The sequence below is a fragment of the Schistocerca gregaria genome, chromosome X, assembly GCF_023897955.1.
Source record: "Schistocerca gregaria isolate iqSchGreg1 chromosome X, iqSchGreg1.2, whole genome shotgun sequence".
Taxonomy (NCBI): Eukaryota; Metazoa; Arthropoda; class Insecta; order Orthoptera; family Acrididae; genus Schistocerca; species Schistocerca gregaria.
This window is the reverse complement of record NC_064931.1, coordinates 508242680-508264090: the sequence shown is the minus strand read 5'-3', so window position 1 is coordinate 508264090 and position 21411 is coordinate 508242680. Positions and strand designations below refer to the sequence as shown.

Here is a 21411-nt window from a genome sequence, read left to right as displayed (position 1 = left end):
TTGTACCGTGCCTAAAGTAAATATACATTTGTATCGAGAGAATCAGACAGAGCAAGAGAGATGCAATATGAAGATGCCTCTTTCCATATACAAGGTGTTACAAAAAGGTACGGCCAAACTTTCAGGAAACATTCGTCAACTGCACGAAGAATTACCTCGTCCATTGCAGGTGTCCTCGTCGTTCTAGGTCTTCCCCAGTCGCGAGTCATAGGCTGGAATGTTCCGTGCTCCCTACGACGCCGATCAATTGCTTCGAACGTCTTCCTGTCGGGACACATTCGTTCTGGAAATCTGTCTCGATACAAACGTACTGCGCCACGGCTATTGCCCCGTGCTAATACATACATCAAATGGGCATCTGCCAACTCCGCATTTGTAAACATTGCACTGACTGCAAAACCACGTTCGTGATGAACACTAACCTGTTGATGCTACGTACTGATGTGCTTGATGTGCTGTAGAACAACGATTCGCATGTCAACACAAGCACCGAAGTCAACATTACCTTCCTTCAATTGGGCCAACTGGCGGTGAATCGAGGAAGTATAGTACATACTAACGAAACTAAAATGAGCCCTAACATGGAAGGTAAGCGTTTCCGGACACATGTACGCATAACATATTTTCTTTCTTTGTGTGTGAGGAATGTTTCCTGAAAGTTTGGCCGTACCTTTTTGTAACACCCTGTATATGTTCAGCGCACTTCCCATCAAAAGAAAAAAGTCATTTGTACGAATGGAACAAGAGAGAGAGAGAGAGAGAGAGAGAGAGAGAGAGAGAGAGAGAGAGAGTGAGAGTGAGGTGAAAGGATTAATCACAATTATGTCTCAAATTATTTTTAACTTCTTCTACTTTTATTCTACGTTGTGATGCTCATTTACACTTAATATTTAGTATCGTGCCTTAGCATTGAACACGTCCACTTTTATAATTTTGAACTTCATTTAGTGACTAGTGCTCTGTTTCCTACGGAGTATCGAGAGAGGTGGCGCAGTGGTTAGCGCACTGGACTCGCATTGGGGAGGACGACGGTTCAATCCCGCGTCCGGCCATACTGATTTAGGTTTTCCGTGATTTCCCTAAATCGCTCCAGGCAAATGCCGGGATGGTTTCTTTGAAAGGGCACGGCCGTCTTCCTTTCTAATCCGATGAGACCGATGACTTCGCTCTTTGGTCTCGTGCCCGAAACAGCTCAACTCAACCTACGGAGTAGTGTATACTTATAGCATTACACTTGTATTTATTTTCTTATCTCAATTGTATTTTGTCTTCACATGCTGCAGTTATTTACAAATTATTCTTGGTGCTGAGAGTACTTGTGCTAAATTGTTAAAGCAATGTATAAATAATGTTCCCATTTTTCGTTCTTAATTACAGAATATGAAAATGACAGTAGCCCAAACATGCTGTGAAATTTAAACAACGTTGCCGGCCGCGGTGGTCTCGCGGTTCTAGGCGCGCAGTCCGGAACCGTGCGACTGCTACGGTCGCAGGTTCGAATCCTGCCTCGGGCATGGATATGTGTGATGTCCTTAGGTTAGTTAGGTTTAAGTAGTTCTAAGTTCTAGGGGACTAATGACCACAGCAGTTGAGTCCCATAGTGCTCAGAGCCATTTGAACCATTTTAAACAACATTAACAAAAGGTAACATTATCCGCGAAGAAAAGAAAACATTTTCAATTACAGGATGGAAAGTTTGTTGCACGACAATTCCGTCAGATTTTCAGATCGTTCCAATTAGTAATTCCAAATTATCCTGACCGAGTTTTTGTTATATTTGGGAGGAAATCTATCTTTATTAGTTCTCACTGCCGCAAATTAAATTTTTTGAATTGCTGTGTTCTTATTAGTGATTGTACCTATTCTAAGATCAGCTAGGATTGAAAGAAACATATATATGAAACTGATGATTGTTTTACTGTTCAAGAAATAAGGTTCAGTCAAAATACTTTGTATCACAGTTATTCCATATAAAGTTAAAATGGATATTCCATGGTCGCATTCGTCGTCCTCATTCCGTGCGAAGCGATGTCATTGTGCGACTTCAGGTGTGCAAGAAATCATCAGGAAAGTGCTTCGAGCTGTTGTCAATAGAAGGTGGTATCAGTACATTTCGTGTTACATTGTGTTTCAAACCGGACGCTCTTCATACTGTGGCAATTGGTAACTAGAAGCGTTACACTGAGATGTACTATTTCTCACTGAAACTGATAAAAAAGAACCGATGCGTGTTCAAATATTGATCCGTACCTTTATTTTTTTAGAGTTAAAAAGTCAAATTTTCTTTTGTGCGATTAACGAATTTACAGCCTCGTGACGAATTCTCACGCGCACGTTATGTTCTATCAGACTCGCTATCATGATAATACGGAGGAACGGACCTGGAGTCCAGGAATCCATGGACAATCACGAAGAAACCAGATGTCGGCGAGGCACCGGAGATAGCAACAAACATTACAACAATTAAGTGAAATTTTACACCTTTCCTTACGTAGCTCCACATCCGATTCTTCCGAAGCAGAATCTCAGAGTGATTTGTAACGAAACGAATGATTACATCTCCTTGCGTCAACGAACAGTCCAGCTCTTCCAATAATCTCTTAAGAATTTCCCAGAGTCTTTCAGAATTGTCAGAGAGCCATGATTTTTCAGGTAAATCCGATTTCCCCGAGAATTCCTCTTTTTTCAGACAAATCGCCACTCGGAATTAGGCGAGGGAACCCATTTACCCCTCAGGGTCAGCCAGCCAACAATACGTAAGACACGATCAGTGGGCACTCCACTGGGTCAAGGTAAGAAGGCATTTCCACCATAATGTTGCAACTGCGGTACCGATTAGTTGTCGCGGTACGGGCGAGGTGCCGTGGCAGTGTTGGCATTGCGCGGTGTGATAAAGAATCGAGACACGCGCGCATTACCTTGTCCGTGCCGAGTTCCGTTGCGACAAGGGGGGCCTTGCATCACGCCCACTGGCCCGGCTACGCTTGCCCAACCATTCGTCGGATCGCGACGCGCGAGCCTAAACAATGCTGACGCGCCAGCCCCACAGCCACCTGCCTGGGGAGCTGGCAGCGGCCCATTCAACCGCGGCCCATTCAACCGCAACGCTTTGCCGGTCCGCAGCCCCATTATCGTAACATTTATCACTCATGCCCAAGAATCTATTGCTTTGCAAAACCTCGGGCATGGATGTGCGTGATGTCCTTAGGTTAGTTAGCTTTAAGTAGTTCTCAGTTCTAGGGGACTGATGACCACAGCAGTTGAGTCCCATAGTGCTCAGAGCCATTTGAACCATTTTTGCTTTACAAAATTGGATAGAGATTTTGATCCATCAAAAGATTTCCCTGAGATTTCCAGGAGTTTTCAGGTTGAAATTACAAATTTTCCTGATGTTGTATGGTAGAGGAAGATTTAATTTACTTTTTATCATGGTCGCAAAAGGAGGTTTTTTGAGTTACCATATCCTTTGTTAGTGACGAAATTCATTACTGATTATGTGTAATGTGCAACAAGTCGCTTTTTGAATTTGAGACAAAGGGTCATAGGTGAGTCTCTGTGAACGGTCAGAGATTTACATTCACAATCTAAAAAAACTTCGTTTGAATCGGCAGAGAAATCTTCCACAATTTTCAGTATGCCCTAGCACCAAAACACCTCGGAAATGACAGTAGTCATCCTCCTGCATAATTTGTTGCTCTACAAACATACAACCAGAAATTCAACCCATGTACACACCTACAGCTTCCCATGTTAATTTTTGTCTGCCATGTATGTTTGTAAAACTTCCATTCTTTTATTCATAAAACAACTGTTTCACTATTTTAGTTTACGTGTAACTGTTCCATTATTTATTATTTTGTACTGACATGGTTACATAAACATAAGCTCAATTCATATACACACGTACAGCTTATCATGTTCATCTATAGCGTCCATCAAAAAGTACCGACACAGATTTTATTCCAAGCGATAAGCGAGATTAGTGCAGTAACTGTGGTAGCAGCTTTAACTAACAACTGTAAAAATCACGAAGTGCTTTCTACCAGGCAGTTGTGAGCGGGCAGTGTTAAGCACTGGACGTGCAACCATAGCGTGTCAACATTGTTGTGTCACAAATCGCAATGGAGCAACATTTCTGAATCAAGTGTTCAAGATATTCTCCAGAGTTTTTTGATGAAGAGAAAAGTGTGCAGAGGGGGAGAAGGAGGAGATTAGAGTTTAACGTCCCGTCGACGACGAGGTCATTATAGACGGAGCACAAGCTTGGAGTAGGGAGGGATGGAGAAGGAAAGCGGCCGTGCCCATTCGAAGGAACCACCCCGGCATTTGACTTGAGCTATTTAGGGAAATACTGGTAAAACTAAATCGAGATGGCCGGACGCGGATTTGAACCGTCCTCCTCCGTAATGCGAGTCCAGTGTGCAAACCAATGCGCTATACCGCTTGGTAAAAGTGGGTGCAAAGTTTGTCCCGAACAACTTGACTCCTCAACAAAAACAAGGACGCGTGGGCGCTTAACGCGCCTTGATCGAAAGGCAAAAGGCTGACAATACCTCCCTATACCTACCACAAAATGACAAAATGCCGAAATTCACATGTAGAGTCAACACTTATCCAAACCAATGTAACGTGCGAGTTGAACTACATCCTAAAGATGGACTTTTGTGTCAGTTTTACACTGTTGCATGAAAATCATGTGCGTTGCACCCAAGTGATGGGAGACTATAAGTTTGCTATGCATTAAGCATAAAAACCACCATCTTTTCTGGAAGACTTCACCTTCTTCATGTTTATCTGCTTTTTTTGGTTAATACAGTCTCGAAATTTTTTTGGACTGACGGGATACGTCTCTCACATATGTTAGTAACTCATTCAATCTTTAATTACTGTGTGTAGTAAATACTGCAATCTCTTTATCTTTAATCAAAAAATGGTTCAAATGGCTCTGAGCACTATGGGACTTCACATCTGAGGTCATCAGTCCCCTAGAACTTAGAACTACTTAAACCTAACTAACCTAAGGACATCACACACATCCATGCCCGAGGTAGGATACGAGCCTGCGACCGTAGCGGTCGCGAGATTGCAGACTGAAGCGCCTAGAACCGCTCGGCCACTCTGGCCGGCTATCTTTAATCGATAGCACACGTATATTGACAACGTATTGAGACAATTGCACGTTGCAATATTCACTTACGTCCGTTATCTATGCTTGTAAATATTTTATTCTATAATGTAATGCCTCTCCTGTCAAGGACCCTGATGTGGCAAAGTGTGAAATCAAGCATTTTCATACTGTTTTGTACTACCATTCAGTGTTTATTTGTTGTGAAACCAAATATGCGTAAATTGTGTGTGTGTGTGTGTGTGTGTGTGTGTGTGTGTGTGTGTGTGTGTGTGTGTGTGTGTGTGTGTGTCCGTGTGTTTAACCTGGCTAAAATGTACATTACTGGAATTAATTCGTCAAGGATACCACGAGGCAGTGCTATGTAAGAATCACAGGACATAACGATCTTTTCGTTTCGTAAGCGTTTTGATAACTAATGCCTAAATTTCCGTTATTTCCGCCAGCGCGACACATGGTACAGAAAATAATGTATCTGTGGCACCTCCATTTGATGATAAGCATGCAGTGTCTCGAAAACTAGATAATGGTGCAATAAATTTTATGAAATTCAAATAGGACAAGTCGTGTTTATACAAACCTCCAATACTAGCGATTATTTCATGTAAATCTGGGATTCACAGTTTTAGCAACAACCAGTACGCCCTAAATTCCGCAAAGAACCAAATTCCCATGTATAAAACAGCTTTAGACGTCTGATTACTTTACAAATGTGTTAGATATTTCACTTTAAGCGTGTAAGCGAGAAAAACTTTGGGAAACGTTTAAAATTATGGTTTAAAGTTTGTTGAAGGCTCTAAGATCTCTCAGTATCAAACACTGGATATTGGGTAATTTGCGCTCCATTCTAAGCAAAAGCTAATTTTTCACGAAGCTCAGTGTTTATGACGTCATGTCTCAAGATCTATGGGTCGTACGATGACACACTTTCGCATGTACATTCAGAGATATATGTAGATACTGTCTGCAAAGTGTGTTGCGAATAGAGTTAGCAGTAAAGAAGTAACAAATTAAAATGTCATCTGCGCTGCTGAAGCTTTGCTGCATGAGCAGCGAAAATGTTGTAAGCGATATACTTGTGTTTCATTATTTTGTGTGTGTGAGGGGGGGAGGGGTGGATGTTAGTGAGAAAAAGGTTCATAAAAGTTTGAATTTATGTGTAAAGTTTGTTGTAATAGCTCAGTGCTATCATTCTCAATCACTAGATGAATAGAGTCCAGGTATTTGTGCGTCGTCAGTTACTTTGCCTCAAGACAAACACACAGTTTCTAACTGTAATTATTGTCTTATCGTGCCAAGCTTTTAACATAAGTTTAGCTATCAGTTAATGAGTAGATTATGATAGCATCTTAAATTCGTTCAATGACTACGCGACATAATTAAATTTTTGTTACTCTTGGAAGCTGTTAGATAGGTAACCTGCGAGTGGTTCCGGATTTCGGGGTAGTCGCTTACTAATTTAGATTTGTACGTCACAAGTTATTGAGGACTATGTAAATTCCATCGCCACCACCATCCATCACCAGTGCGATAACGTCATGTATATGAGAGACCCTCGCAGCAACACGCTTGGAACTGTCGTATCATTGTACTGTCAGCAGACTTTAAAACCGACGATTCATCTGGTACACACTGAAATCTTCGCACCACAGTACCGAAGCACGTCGCTAGAGGGTTCAAAACATAAACTGAATTATCGTGCGGCGATTGGTTTCCAGCTGCAGCGGAAATGTTTCTGCTGTCAGCTAAGGCGGCGACGGCTGCAGCAGCGGCGGCAGCAATGGCGGCTGTAAAGTCACTTTGGCTGGCCCGACACTTCCGCTTCTACCGAAAACAAATTACCGCTCGGCAACCTACTTTATCAATGGGCTAAGCCGTTTAGTTCTGGTTCCTCTAGCAGCGTCAGCGTGCTATGTTACTGTGGTGCGGTGTTTTCAACGTGTGCGAGGACTGCAGACATGTATCTTAAAATCTTTTAAAAAAAGTTTCAAATTATGAAAACAGCGGACCCGGTCCGACGGGACAAACACCGAGAAAGAGAGATTCGTATAGAGCAAAGGAACTGTCCGGTGTACCTCAAGGTAGCCTAGTAGGGCCTACAATGTTCGTGACACATATGCATATTCACAAATGACGAATCTTTACAGGGAGGTGACATCCTTTGAAATTGTTCTGAAATGCAAAGAGGCTTACAGATAATCAGTCTGGTGCAAAGAATTACAGCTGAATTGCAACTTTAGTAAACGTAATGCAGTGCGTGTAAATACACTATCAGATCAAAAGTATCAATACAACCTTGTGTAATGCGGAAGTGCCCAACAGATGTCACAAGAAGCAGTATAAAGCGGGGTGGGGATTGTTGTGTTGTCAGTAGAGAAACATTAACAGCAGAATAGGCAGGCCAGGAAGGGTCAGTAACTTCGGACACAGAATAGTCACTGGATACCACCAGAATGACAAACACATCTGAGGCAACTTAACTTTTCTAAAGGCCGGTTAGAGTGGCCGAGCGGTTCTAGGCGCTACAGCCTGGAGCCGCGCGACCGCTACGGTCGCAGGTTCGAATCCTGCCTCAGGCATGGATGTGTGTGTTGTCCTTAGGTTGGTTAGGTTTAAGTAGTTCTACGTTCTAGGGGACTGATGACGTCAGCAGTTAGGTCCCATAGCGCTCAGAGCCATTTAAACCATGTTTTTAACTTTTCTAAAGCTGCCCAATTTGACTGTTGGTGGTATGATTATGAAATAGGAACGCGAAGGAACAATCGCAGCAAGGGAGAACAGGCAAACCTTATGCAAGTGCGTAGCGGGTTAAAAAGAAAGGGGTACATTGGTCCAACAGCTTCTTATTAGCCACGCTGGACAGTGAATGACTGAAAACGAGTGATTAATCATGGTATAACCTGGGGCAGCCCTATGGAAAGGTCTGAGTTTAGTGAATGCCTGGACAACGTTACCTGCCATCACGTGTAGCGTGAAAAGTGAAGAAAGGAGGACGTAGTGTTATGGTATGTGGTGTTTTTCGCGATTGGGTGTGGGCCCATTATTTCGCTTAAGACAATGCTAATTTCGGAAGGATATGAACACATTTTACAGCAATGCGTGCTGCGTAGTGCAGGGGAACAACGGTCGCGCGGTTCCAGACTGAAGCGCCTAGAACCGCTCGGTCACACTGGCCGGCCCCAAAAGTTGTTCCATTGGGCTCAGATAGGGACTCTGTGTAGGTCAGCCCATTTCAAGAATGTTATCATCCACAAGCTATTGCCTCACAGATGCTCTCTTATTACTGGGTGTATTGTCATGCTAACACAAACAATCATCGTCTCGTACGCTATACCGGTGATTGTGAAAATATTTCGCTTAGCTAATAACTTTCACTTCGAGACTAAATTTGTTGTTTTTTATGGAAGCCCTCTCCCACATAGAAACCAATCTTCTTTCTTCCTGCCGTAACAGCTTTTGTAAAAGTGCATTATGGCTGTTAAATAAGCTGAAGCTTAACATTCTGCATAAATGAAGAGTTTCCTAACTTAAAATAGTGTCTATTTGGCGATTATTTAAGATAATAACGGGAAGTAAGTGAAAAAGTAATTTTTATTGTATTTTATATTTTTCTTTGAAAATTACTTTTAGTAAAGTAGAAATATCTGTAATCTTAAGAAACCTCTCTTAGACAACAGCACTCCATTGCTCACCTCTCTTCAATGATTTGACGACTGAAGGCTCGAGTTTCTTGTAATATCTCAACCTAGAGTTAAAATATACCGGAACATGCATATACCCAAAACCTCGTCCCATAATAAGACTGCTCAGTCTAGTCCAGCTGGATGACAAGCAAACGTACAAGTTAAGGCAAATAAAAAGCTGGCCATTCCGTTCCATCTACGCATGTCTTACGGCATGTTTAAACTAATCAATACATTTCTTCACTTTTAGCTCCAACGTGAAATCAGCAGTAAAAGTCGTAACACCATACACTGTTTCACCTCTGAAGTTCAACCAATGGCCTTGCCGCAGTAGTAACACCGGTTCCCGTCAGATCACCGCAGTTAAGCGCTGTTGCGTTTGGCTACCAAGAGGATGGGTGACCGCCCTGGTTGCTGAGCGCTGTCTGTAAGCCGGGTGCACTCAGCCCTTGTGAGGCCAACTGAGGAGCTACTTGATTCAGAAGTAGAGGCTCTGGTCATGAAAACCGATGACGGCCGTGAGAGTCGTGTGCTGAGCACATGCCCCTTCATACTCGGATCCAGTGACGTCTATCGGCTCAGGACGACACGGCTTTCGGGCGGTACCGTTTGCCCTTAGGAGGCCCCTTCGGATGGACAGAGTAGACGTTTGAGACTATTACTGTGTAGAAACTGCAGTTGTTAGAAAGTTTGTCGCCATCTGCTGTAATGTTTATGTCTTCTTATACTTTGATTCTGCGCCGTGAGATACATTACACAGTTCTGTAGGGATGGAGATTTTACCGTAATCGCCTAGTAGCCATTTGACCGGGACGCCAAATGTAACTTGTTTTTTCCTTCTCGGTATAGGGTGTAGTAAGGGTGGGTTAAATGCCGACGGCCTTGCCGCAGTGGAAACACCGGTTCCAGTCAGATCACCGAAGTTAAGCACTGTCGGGCTGGTCTAGCACCTGGATGGGTGACCATCCGAACTGCGCGAGTGCTGTTGGCAAGCGGGGTGCACTCAGCCCTTGTAAGGCAAACTAAGGAGCTACTTGATTGAGAAGTAGCGGCTCCGGTCTCGGAAGCTGACGTCCGGGAGAGCCGTGTGCTGACCACATGCCCCTCCATAGCCGCATCCAGTGACGCCTATGGGCTGAGGATGACACGGCGGCCGGTCGCTACCTTTGGGCCTTCATGGCCTGTTCGGAAGGAGTTAGTTAGTTAGGTAGGGTTGATTAAATGCGCAACGCATACCGTTGCTTCCGCTGCCCTGTTCAGAATTGCAAACTTTTACATGGATCACTTCTACTTTTCGCTTTGGTATCTGCAAATGAACTTGTGCGCAAGCTTCTCTATCAAGGGACATTTCACGCAATACGGCTTAATTTACCACTGAGCCCCCAAGAGATCGCTGGACGATTCGTCACTGTATTTTTGGTCAGCGTAGGATTGTCACAGAAATACTCAACATATTCAGCTTGAACAAACAGTTATTATCCTAGGTGTGAGACGAGAGTGTGGACTGTCGCCTACTCTTTATGATATTTACACTGACTTCATTCTCTTAAACAGAAATGTAAACTAAACAAAGGAATTAAGATAGCAAATGATGAGCACTTGAATATGCTTCTGTTTGCAGATTGTATCGTTATTACTCAAAAGACTGAAGATGACTTTCAAGGATCAGTATACCAGCTGAATGAAATATGCAAGGAATACAAGTGAAAAATTTATAGTAGAAAAAACGAAAATAACGACATTCCGAGGAAAATATCGAGTCAGACGAAAAATAGTTTTAGATAATTCAGTTTTAGAACAAGTCTCTGGAATCTCTTACTCAGGCTGCAATGTTAGTTCTGATTTTGATTCACGTATTGAAAATAAAATACACTAATTTTAAACTGTCTGTGGAACAATTGCCAAAACATTGGGCCATAAAGTGCAAGGAGAGAAATTCTATAAGTGGTGGCGGCACGTGTCTTATCCTGTGGAAGTGAAAGCTGGATTATCACAAAAAGAAACAAGAACATAAATTCACAAGGTAGGGGTGAGGAGGACAAAGAACTGCATAAGAAGAGAAGTGATTAATAATGAAGATGTCAGAAGAGAATCAAACATCGTCAACATGAATAAAAAAACTGAAAAGTAACGTGGAATTGGAAACAACACCTCATGAGAAGTCTAGGTAATAGAACTCTGCAGAATATAATGAACTACTAGCAGAATGGGGAAAGAGATATTGGAAGACCTCGGAAAAGATGGGAATAATTTTGCTCGCGAATTCGGAACAGGCAGTAACCTCATCCTTAAAAGTGAGACGACGACGTCGAAATTGCAGCTTGAGACGTTGCGAGAAACAAGCTGTGCATCGAAGAAAACTTTCCTAACAAAATTCCGAAAGCCTACGTTCTAAAAAATGTCAAACATATTACTTCCTCCAAACTACCTCTTACGTAATGACCACGATGCTAAAAACAGAGAATTTCGGGAACCTACCAGAGGGTACAGACAATCTTTCTTTCCTCGGATGGGGCAAGAAGGGAGAAAATGACGCTCCTGCACCATGCACTCTCTGCCACACAGCGCACGTTGGATTTCGGAGTGTATTAGCAGACATTAGGTACTGATTAGCGGAAACGTACAATGCAAATTTTAGCACATGCAACAAAACGATATTTTTAACGCTGAATCCTACGTGTCTAAATAGAGTCATCAATCTCCACTGTTGCACGGTGCTCTACGCAAATGCGTAAAAACCACTATCTAGATTCGAACCCGGGACCTGCAGGGACGGAGACTAGTGCTCTACCCGCTAGATCAAATTGTTTTTAACTGATCATTTACTGAACAGAAACACAAGAATTTCAAAGTTTTACAGATGTTGACGTATAGCTTAACCATTATCAGTATAGCCTTCAAATCGCTCACCTTGAACAAGGAATTAATAATAATGATAATGTGACAATAAAAAAGACCGAACTTAGCGGTGATCATTTTGTATCGACAGTGACATATTTTTTAAGCAGCGATCTCCTGTATCCACAGGATCATTTATTTTTTAAACAGCTTAAATTGTTTTTCGTTCTTCTTTCAGAACAGTTTACTTGCGCTGTGTCATACATTTTTTGAACTGCTTTTAGATCTAAACTAGTGAAATTAAACAGCAGACTTGCAAAATTTGCCACAGGATCAGTTTTTTCCTAAAAAAAGGAATTTCACGTGTGTACAACAGCTACACACAAATACGTACAGATTCGTATTCATGCATCATTTCTAACATTGTCCTTGCATTTCTTTGACTGTACTTAGACACCTGATTCTGTTTATAGATTTCCTTCTGAGCACCACATCTTCTTGAACCAGTTGAGTGGTGAAGTTACCTACGCTGTCTGTCTTAATAGTGAAATTTACTGCACGTGTTTTCATAGTTACACTGTCTGTAGTATCTACCTGAGGTGTAAATAGGAAACCAACCTATCATTTGGCTAAAAGAAAGTAGAAAACTGTCTGTGAAGCACATACAGGCAGAGCAGTGTAGCAGACCTACCGTCGTTATTCCAGACGCGTCTGGTCTTGCTAAGTACAAAAAAATGGCTCTGAGCGCTATGGGACTTAACATCTGTGGTCATCAGTCCCCTAGAACTTAGAACTACTTAAACCTAACAAACCTAAGGACATCACACACATCCATGCCCGAAGCAGGATTCGAACCTGCGACCGTAGCAGTCCCGCGGTTCCAGACTGCGCGCCTAGAACCACTAGACCACCGCGGCCGGCTGCTCAGTACAGCTCTAAGCATTGCATTGTACGAGAAGATGGTTCACAAGTGCGAAAATGTGACGTTATTGGGAGAACTAATAACGACAAAACTGTTCCACCTGGTATGCAAGATGTATGGCGCATGCGAAATACCCTTAGGGTTCAGCAAGACTGCAATAATTCTAGTTCCATAGAAGTCCGATGCTTACAGATGTGAACAGTACAGAACCAACAGTTGCATAATTCATGGTTTCAAAATACTGTCACGACTAATTTATAGAAAAATGGAACGACTAGTAGAGAAAGACCTCTGGGCAAAACAGCTTGCGTTCCAGGGAAATGTGGGCACATGTGAGGCAATGCTGACCCTATGACTTATCTTGGAATATACGTACAAGAATGCCAAAACTACGTTTACAGCATTTGTAGATTTATAGAGAGCATTGATAGTGTTGACTGGAATACCCTTTCTTGAAATTCTGAATTTAGCAGCTTTGAAAAACAGGAAGCGAACGTTTGAGTACAACTTATACAGAAGCCAGACTGCTGTGATATGAGTGGCAGGGCAAGAGAAGTAAGGAGTTGTTGAGAAGGAACTGCGAAAAGCTTGTGCCTACCCTAGATGTTATTTAACCTGTACAGTGAGGAAGGAGTCAAGGAAATCAAAGACAAGGTTTGAAAGAGAACTGGAGTTCAGGGAGAAGACATAGGAACTTTGAGATTAGCGGATCACACTGTAATTTTGTCAGAAACGGCGAAGGATTTGGAAGAGCAGTTGACTGGAACGGATAGTTTCTTGAAACGAGGTTATAAAGTGGATATAAACAAATGTAAAACGAGGGTAATGAAACGTGGGTGAATTAAGGCAGACGATGCTGGGGGTTTAGGTTACCAATTTGGATAATAAAAGTAGAAGACTAGTTTTCCTCTTTGGGCAGCAAAATAAGACAATGGCCGATGCAGAGAGAATAAAAAGTGCACACTGGCAAGAGCAACAAAAATGGTTCTGCAAAAGAGAAATTTGTTAACACCGAATATAAACTTCAGTATTAGGATGTCTTTTATGAAGCTATCTGTCTGTAGTGTATCCCTTTATGGAAGTGAAGCAAACGTGGGCCGTAAGCATTTCACACAAATGGAGAGCACGAGCTTTTGACATGTGGTGCTACAGAAAAATGCTGAAGATTAGTGGTTATGCACAGATGAAGAGTCTCGCACAGGATAGAGAACCGGGATGAGATGCATCAAACCAGTTTTTGAAATGAAGACCATAACAGCTACAACAACAATATTTTAAAAAATAAAAGCGATTTTTTGTGAGGGCATTATTCGAATCTACTGTTAATACCCAACGATAGCATCTCATTGCGATCTTAGCGGAACTCCTTTTTCAACCGTACATCCCGTAATAACGTCTACAAGAAACTTGCCCAAACTGATATAATTAATTTCCGTTTAGTTTACCTGTTTCGTTTATGCCGCATATCGGAACAGTTCCTGCGACGAAACTATTCTACGCTGAACGAGCTGATCTTCGATCTCTCCTACGCTAGCCTTTCTTTTAACAACACAGAATAGAATTTCAAGTCACAACCGGTAAATTTTTGCCAACAGAAAGTGGGAATTCTAAAGAAAACTGTAGAAAGTATAAAAATCAGATGTTTCAGCTCACTATGCAAAGAGTTTGAAAAAAAAAAAAGAAGAGACGCATGAAGTTCAGTTTATGCCTGCCGTTATTGCAAGACTCTCGTAAATGAAGACGTAATACTTTTTCCCGAAAAAAAACTGTTTTTAAAATATATTTTGCAAAAGGTTACGTAAAGAGGAAGGGGAAAAACATTACGCGTTGGTTAGGCGGAATGTTTATTTAGAAACTGTATTGGCTCGGAACGATCGATACCCTAGCAATATTGCTGCCGATGATACAAGAGCCGATGTTTGGGAATAGATAACGTATCTACATATAGTAAATATACTGAAGGCTGACGCGTAGTTGCAGCGGAAGCTAAAAACCTGGCCCAACGGGGATTATCCAGGTTTCGCTTCCTTCGGCGTCAGGCGTGCTCTTGCAGGTGTTATTACGTCTGACGGGCTGCATGGAAACTCTGGAGCAGGTGTTTACTGGCTGTTGTTGACTTCGTAAGCAGGTACTACCACGCGAGGAGAAAAAATGCTGGCGCCCGTGGAAGCGGAAAATTTGTTGTCGAGTCTCTATTAACATCAAACCACCCAACGACCTCGCTAGCACAGAACAGTCGCATTAATCACGCGGACTCGTATAAACGGCGAGAAAAGTCTGGTTTGCATATGAAAAGCTATCAAAATGATGGGAAGAAGGAAGCTGAGGTGTTGCAACGTCCCGTATACGCGGGAACATTCGTGTGGATAAAGGTAAAGATGTATAGCCGAACGTACGTTTTAACACCACAGTGCTTTCCTATTGGAGGTACTATATCCTTGTATTCCCCTGACCTTTGAACTGACTTACCCAGCCATTTATTGGGAGGCCTACAGTCTAACGTGGATTCGAACCACGTTGCAATTCGACAGTTTTCACAGTAACAAACATTGACAGAAGTGAGAGAAAATCATAGGGCTAGTCATGGATCTAAATAGAAACCTTTGCATCTGTAGTGTGGCGCTTTACCACTAGGCCACCAAGAGAAGTACGGGAAACATCAAAACGGAAAATGTCGGTGCACGCGAGGTCCCAGTTGCAATTCAGAATTATTACTAGACAAAGTGAAGCCCGTAGCGGAACTAACTCGGTCAGGTGAGTACTCTACAACCACGGTCCAGTTCAACCTAGTGCACGTTGTTAACCTCGCAGTGCAAGCATGGAGCGTTATTGCGGAAATGCTTTTATGTGTAGTCCTCTTGACTTATTGTTAACATTATTAAATTTATTGTCGACTTGAAGGAGAAAGGAGTAAAGTACCGAAGGAGAATGCTACGGAACGTGCAACAAAACTATTGGGAGTTGACTGAATCACTGATGTTCAAGATACGGAACGAGGGACACGATACCGGACGGAGTTGGATTCAGGTATCTACGTCAAGGAAGAGAGGAAGAAAGGTTAGAGTTTGACATTCCGTTCGCGTTCAGCGATTTAGAAAAATAACGGAAAACTTTAATCTGGATGGCTGGACGGCGATTCGAATGGATGTCGTTCCGAATGCGAGTCCACTGCGCCACCTTGATCGGTTACGCCAAATAACGAGAAGAAGCAAAGTGCACACTATACATATTCCATCGACGATATGCATAAATGAGTCATTAGGCTGCAATTTCTGTGATCCTTTGAACAGCGTAAAGCAGTAGCATCTTAACGAAAATTTTACAGATTTTGTGGCACAGAACTGGACTTGAAGACTAGCAATGAAACTCTGAGCCAGAATAAACGAGTCGTCCGTTTGTGAACGACACGACATAGTTTCAAGAAAGTTTTTTATGAAAAAAATGAAGCATAAGAAATAAAGATGAGATTTATTCATACGAAATGTGGCATCATACACTTTCACTGTGAATAAATGTAGTCACAGATGTATTGTGCGGCGAGTGCTGTTACACAAATGAGCTGGTCAGTGTTTAATTGGCGTATTGACGTGTAGTATCTGGAAGCGCTTAATTTGTATTAAGACTTATACGCTTGTAATGCCTAACCCTCCTTGTACACGAGCATAAACACAACGGTGCTGGTACCGCAGTCAGATCTTCAATTGACTTTGCCGAGTAATATACTCTTCTTATTTACATCTACTGCTGTAATTGGCAAGCCATGGCTCGGTGTGTGGCGTGAGATTCATATAGACACGGTACCATTTTCTCCCTTGTTCTTCCATTCCGAGAAGGAAGACCGCGGTCAGTCATCTGTATGAGCCATTATTATTTCTATAGTATTCAGCCCGAAGATTGGTTTGATGCAGCTCTCTACGCTAGTCTATCCTTTGCCAGCCTCTTCGTCTCCGAATAACTACTGCAAACTTCGTCCAATTGAACCGACCTACTGTAACCGTGCCTAGGTGGCCTTCTACAATTTTTATCCTCCTCCACTTCCCATCATTTTCAAACTGACGATTCCTTCACGCCTCATGATGTATCTTATCAGCCGATGCCTACTTTTGTACAGCTAGATTCGGTAACTATTCGTTAGTAATTCTACGTATCTACCTATCTAATCCTTAGCATTCTTCTGTATCAGATCATTTCAAAAAATTTCTATTCCCTTCTTGTCTGAACTGCTTATCGTGCACGGTTCACTTCCGTACGAAGTACACTCCAGATGAACACCAACAGAAAAGACTTGTTAATACTTACATTCATATTTGTTGTTAATAAATTCTTCTTTTTCAGAAATGCTAGTCTAGCTACTGCATTTTATATACTCCGTATTTCGGCCATCAAGTAGTAAGGCACAGGACCATGTCTCATTTCCTAATTTAATTCCCTCAGTATCGTCGTATTTAATCTGACTACATTCCATTATCATTGTTTTACTTTTGTTGATGTTCATCTTATAATTTCAAGACACTATCCATTCTGTTTAACTGCTCTTCTAAGTCCTTTGCTGTCTTTGACAGACTTATAATACAACCGGGAAATTTTTATTTCTTCTCCTTGAGATGTAACGTCCTTTCTAAATCTTTCCTTGGTTTCCCTTACTGCTTCCTCAATGTACAGAGTGAACAACATTGGGGAGACGCTATAGCCCTATCTTACTCCCTTCTCAACTACTACTTCTTCTTCATGTCTTTCGATTCTTTGAACTGCAGTCTGGTTTCTGTACAAGTTGCAAATAACTTTCACTCCCTGTATTTTACCACTGCTACCTCCAGAATTTCAAAGAGTGTATTGCATTCGTACGAGCCATAATACTTCTAATTTTAAGGTATTGGTATTGGTCATTACGTGAGATGTGTGTTGGAGGAAGTCGTAAGCTTCTTGACTGGGTATGGAACTCAGGCACTTGGAATTTTGTGTGTAAGAGTATCCACTCTACACAATGTTTTCCTTGAAATATCTCCCACTGCAGTACTTTGAACATTTCTGTGATAGTCTACCGTGGAGTAAACAAACCTAAGACGAATCGTACTGCTGTTATTTGAAATTTTCCCCGTCAAGAACACTAATCAAACTTGCTACGGGTTCTGACTAAAAGTACACACGAATTGCACAAACCAGTGTTTGGTAAATGACTTCTTTTGCACAGGACTTACGCTTTTCCAATAAATCTGTCTAGCATCTGCCTTACCCACGACTACATTTACGCTGTCTGATCAAAGATATCCAGACAACGCTATGTAATTCGGAATTGACCACCAGACGTCATGAGGGGCGAACCTGCCAGTATAAAAGGAGGCGGGGAGGATTGGAATTTTTCTTGGATGGTGTGTGGTCCCCATATTGTGCTTAAGGAAACACTAATTGTGGAAGAATATGAATACATTTTACAGCATACAGTAGAGGAACAGGTCAGAAAAGATCATTGTATCAGCATAAGAATGTACCCTGTCATAAAGCAGTACCGGTGGGGCATTGGTTTGAGAACACTCTCATTCCCGAGATGGGCTGGCCTGCCGAAAATCTCGACCTGAACCCAACGGAACATCTCTGGAATGAGTTTCTACATCGACTATGATCCAGACACTAGCGCCCAACATCACTATCTTCTCTGGTTTCGTCCGTTGAGGATGAATGAGCTGCCATTCCTCCACAAACATTCAAACACCTAATTGAAAGTATCGCCAGCAGATTTCAACTCGTAATATAGGCGAAATGAGGACACATCCTATCTCGATGTCCACTAAAAGGTGTCCGGATACTATTCATCAGACAGTATCTATGGTTGTTCAACCTGAAATGGCTCCGGCTGGAAGCTCCTAGATACCTCCAGAATGAGATTTTCACACTGCAGTGGAGTGTGCGCTGATATGAAACTTCCTGGAAGATTAGAACTTTGTGCCGGACCGAGGCTCGAACTCGGGACCTTTGCCTTTCGCGGGCAAGTGCTCTACGGGTCGTGAGTCGTGCTTGGGTATCTCAGACGGTTTTAATCTGCCAGGAACTTTCATATCAGCGCACACTCCGCTGCAGAGTGAAAATCTCATTATGGAAACATCCTCCAGGCTGTGGCTAAGCCATGTCTCCGCAATATCCTTCCTTCCAGGAGTGCTAGTTCTGCAAGGTTCGCAGAAGAGCTTCTGTGAAGTTTGGAAGGTAGGAGACGAGGTACTGGCAGAATTGAAGCTGTGAGGACAGGTCGTGAGTCGTGCTTGGTTAGCTGAGATGGTAGAGTACTTGCCCGCGAAAGGCAAAGGTCCCGAGTTCGAGTCTCGGTCAGGCACAAAGTTTTAACCTGCCAGGAAGTTTCCTAGATAACTGGATAACTGGTACCGGCTAATGACCGCCAATCGCGGATTCGATCGATATAGAATTTTATCGGCTGTTTATATGCTTTTATTACATTTATCTGTGTTTAGAGTCAGATGTCAAACTTTTTTACTTGGCACCGACCATCTCGAAGTCTCTCTACATTTCGTTAGCCGGCCGAAGTAGCCGAGCGGTTCTAGGCGCTTCAGTCTGGAACCGCGCGACCGCTGCGGTCGCAGGTTCGAATCCTGCCTCGGGCATGGATGTGTGTGATGTCCTTAAGTTAATTAGGTTTACGTGGTTCTAAGTTCTAGGGGACTGATGACCTCTGATGTTGAGTCCCATAGTGCTCAGAGCCATTTTTTTGCATTTCATTATAAGTTTCTCACGATGATTTTTTTTTCTGTACACAACAACGTCGTTGCGCATAGTCTTGTAGCGCTATAGATATCTGCCATGACATTTATATATTTCGTGAACATCAACGGCTCTGTTCCATTACGTTGACGGACGCCTATAGCCACCTGTTTTTGATATATAGTTATAAGCCAAACATTATAATCACCTGATTAGAAGCGCGTTCGTCCGTCTTTGGAATCCAATACAACAGCTATTACGCGTGGCAAGGATTCGACAAGTCCTTGGTAGGTTTCTTGAGGTATGTGGCACAAGGTGTCTACACGAAGGTGACGTACTTCTCGCCAATTACGAGCTGGTGGTTGGTTGGCACGGAGCAGGTGCTGTGTCGTGTCACAGATTTCTTCCAACAGATTCATAAAAGGAGAATTTTGTAGCCAAGAGATCGATGTGAGTTCACTATCATGCTCCTCAAACCACTGTAGCACGGTTTTGGCCTCGTGATGCACCCAGTTATTCTCCTGGAAGATGCCCTCTCTTTCAGGGGTGACGGCAAGCTTGAAAAGACGCACATGGTCTACAACAATGTTAACGTGATCCACAGAATGTTCTACAATGTACAAGAGATCAGTGTTGCGATACATTCGTTCCTGTATTAGCACTGAACCCTGTCGTCTGATCTGCCACAGATAAAAACTTTGCCTCCTTTACAGAGCTGAAAATCCTCGGACATCTGCGGTCTATGATACGGTGTAGACGTCCAACAACTTGTCGCTTATCTGTGTTCCCACCGTCCTTCAACACATTTCCACAATACTCATGACACTGGCACGTGAATAGCCGACCATCTTCGCTGTTTACTAGATGCTGGATCATAGGCGCGGGGACATAACAATATGCCCTTCGTCAAAGCCGCTTATGTCAGTGGATTTCCCCGTTTGCCGTCCGTATCTCCGCTATAACGATTCCCCATTCGCTGTTCTCCGTCTAGAGACTTTTCTAACCGCATCGCGTCACCGCAACGCCATTAGTCGGCTTCACTTTCGCGGTGGGCAGTGATCATAACGTGTTCGCCCACCAGTGTATGTAGATGTAGCAAAACAGAAGGAAGACAAGCGTCGCCGGTGCTAAGCACAACGTTTTATCACCAAGCCCACGGACGACACGCAGTGTCGTCTCAAAATGAGTCCAAATGATTGCAGCCATCGCCGATAATGTGTCTACGACGTATCTGAGTTTCCAAAAGGTCTCTTTCAACGTCATGGGTGCACAGATGGACCCGCTACGCCTCGCCCTCCGAGATGTTAGGTGCAACTGGTGGTCATGTCTGAGATTAACAGGGAGTTTCACACTACTCTATGTAGTAAGAGTCCAGTGCGGTAATGCTGTGCAATGACTGTTTTACATGTGCTAGGTTCAGCGAGTTCTCAACAACCAAAAGGTCGAGCATCCAGTGCCACTACAGGCATCATTCTGAATTTTAAGCTGTATATTACTACTGAGTCTTTACATTTGGTAATTTCTAAGTGCTATGCATGACGCATCAATACACAGGCTCGTTGATATGACATCATCTACATATATAGTCAGGTGGAAAAAGTAACGGGATAGTCATATGCACATATAAAAATGACCGTAGAATCGCTACTGGACGCATGGGACATTTCATTTGGGAAATCATTAGGGATTTCAATATTCCGAGATCCACAGCGTCAAGAGTGTGCCGAGAACACCAAGTTATAGGCATTACCTCTCACCATGAACAACGCTGTAGCCGACGGCTTTCGCTTAACAACCGAGAGCAGCAGTATTTACGTAGGGATGATAGTGTTAACAGACAAGCAACACTGCGTGAAATAACTGCAGCTATCAATGTGCGACGTGCGACGAAAGTATACGTTAGACCAGTGCGGCGAAATTTGGCGTTAACGGGATATGGCAGCAGAAGACCGACTTGAGTGTCTTTGGCAACAGCACGGTATCGCCTGCAGCACCTGTGCATGGCTCGTGACCGTATCGGTTGGACCCAGCCGACTAGAAAACCAATGTACTCTTAGATAAGTACCGATTTCAGTTGGTAAGAGCTGATGATAGGTTCGAACGTGGCAAAGACCTAACGAAGCCATGGACTCACG

The 21411-nt window shown here is 42.9% G+C and overlaps 1 protein-coding gene and 1 pseudogene across 3 annotated transcripts in view; one reads left to right on the top strand and one right to left on the bottom strand.

The window, feature by feature from the left end:
* LOC126298001 (elongation of very long chain fatty acids protein AAEL008004) overlaps positions 1 to 21411 on the bottom strand; it is a 282289-nt gene that overhangs the window by 227170 nt on the left and 33708 nt on the right. The gene's annotated exons all lie outside the window — the stretch shown is intronic.
* LOC126299805 (5S ribosomal RNA) lies at positions 9681 to 9799 on the top strand (annotated as a pseudogene).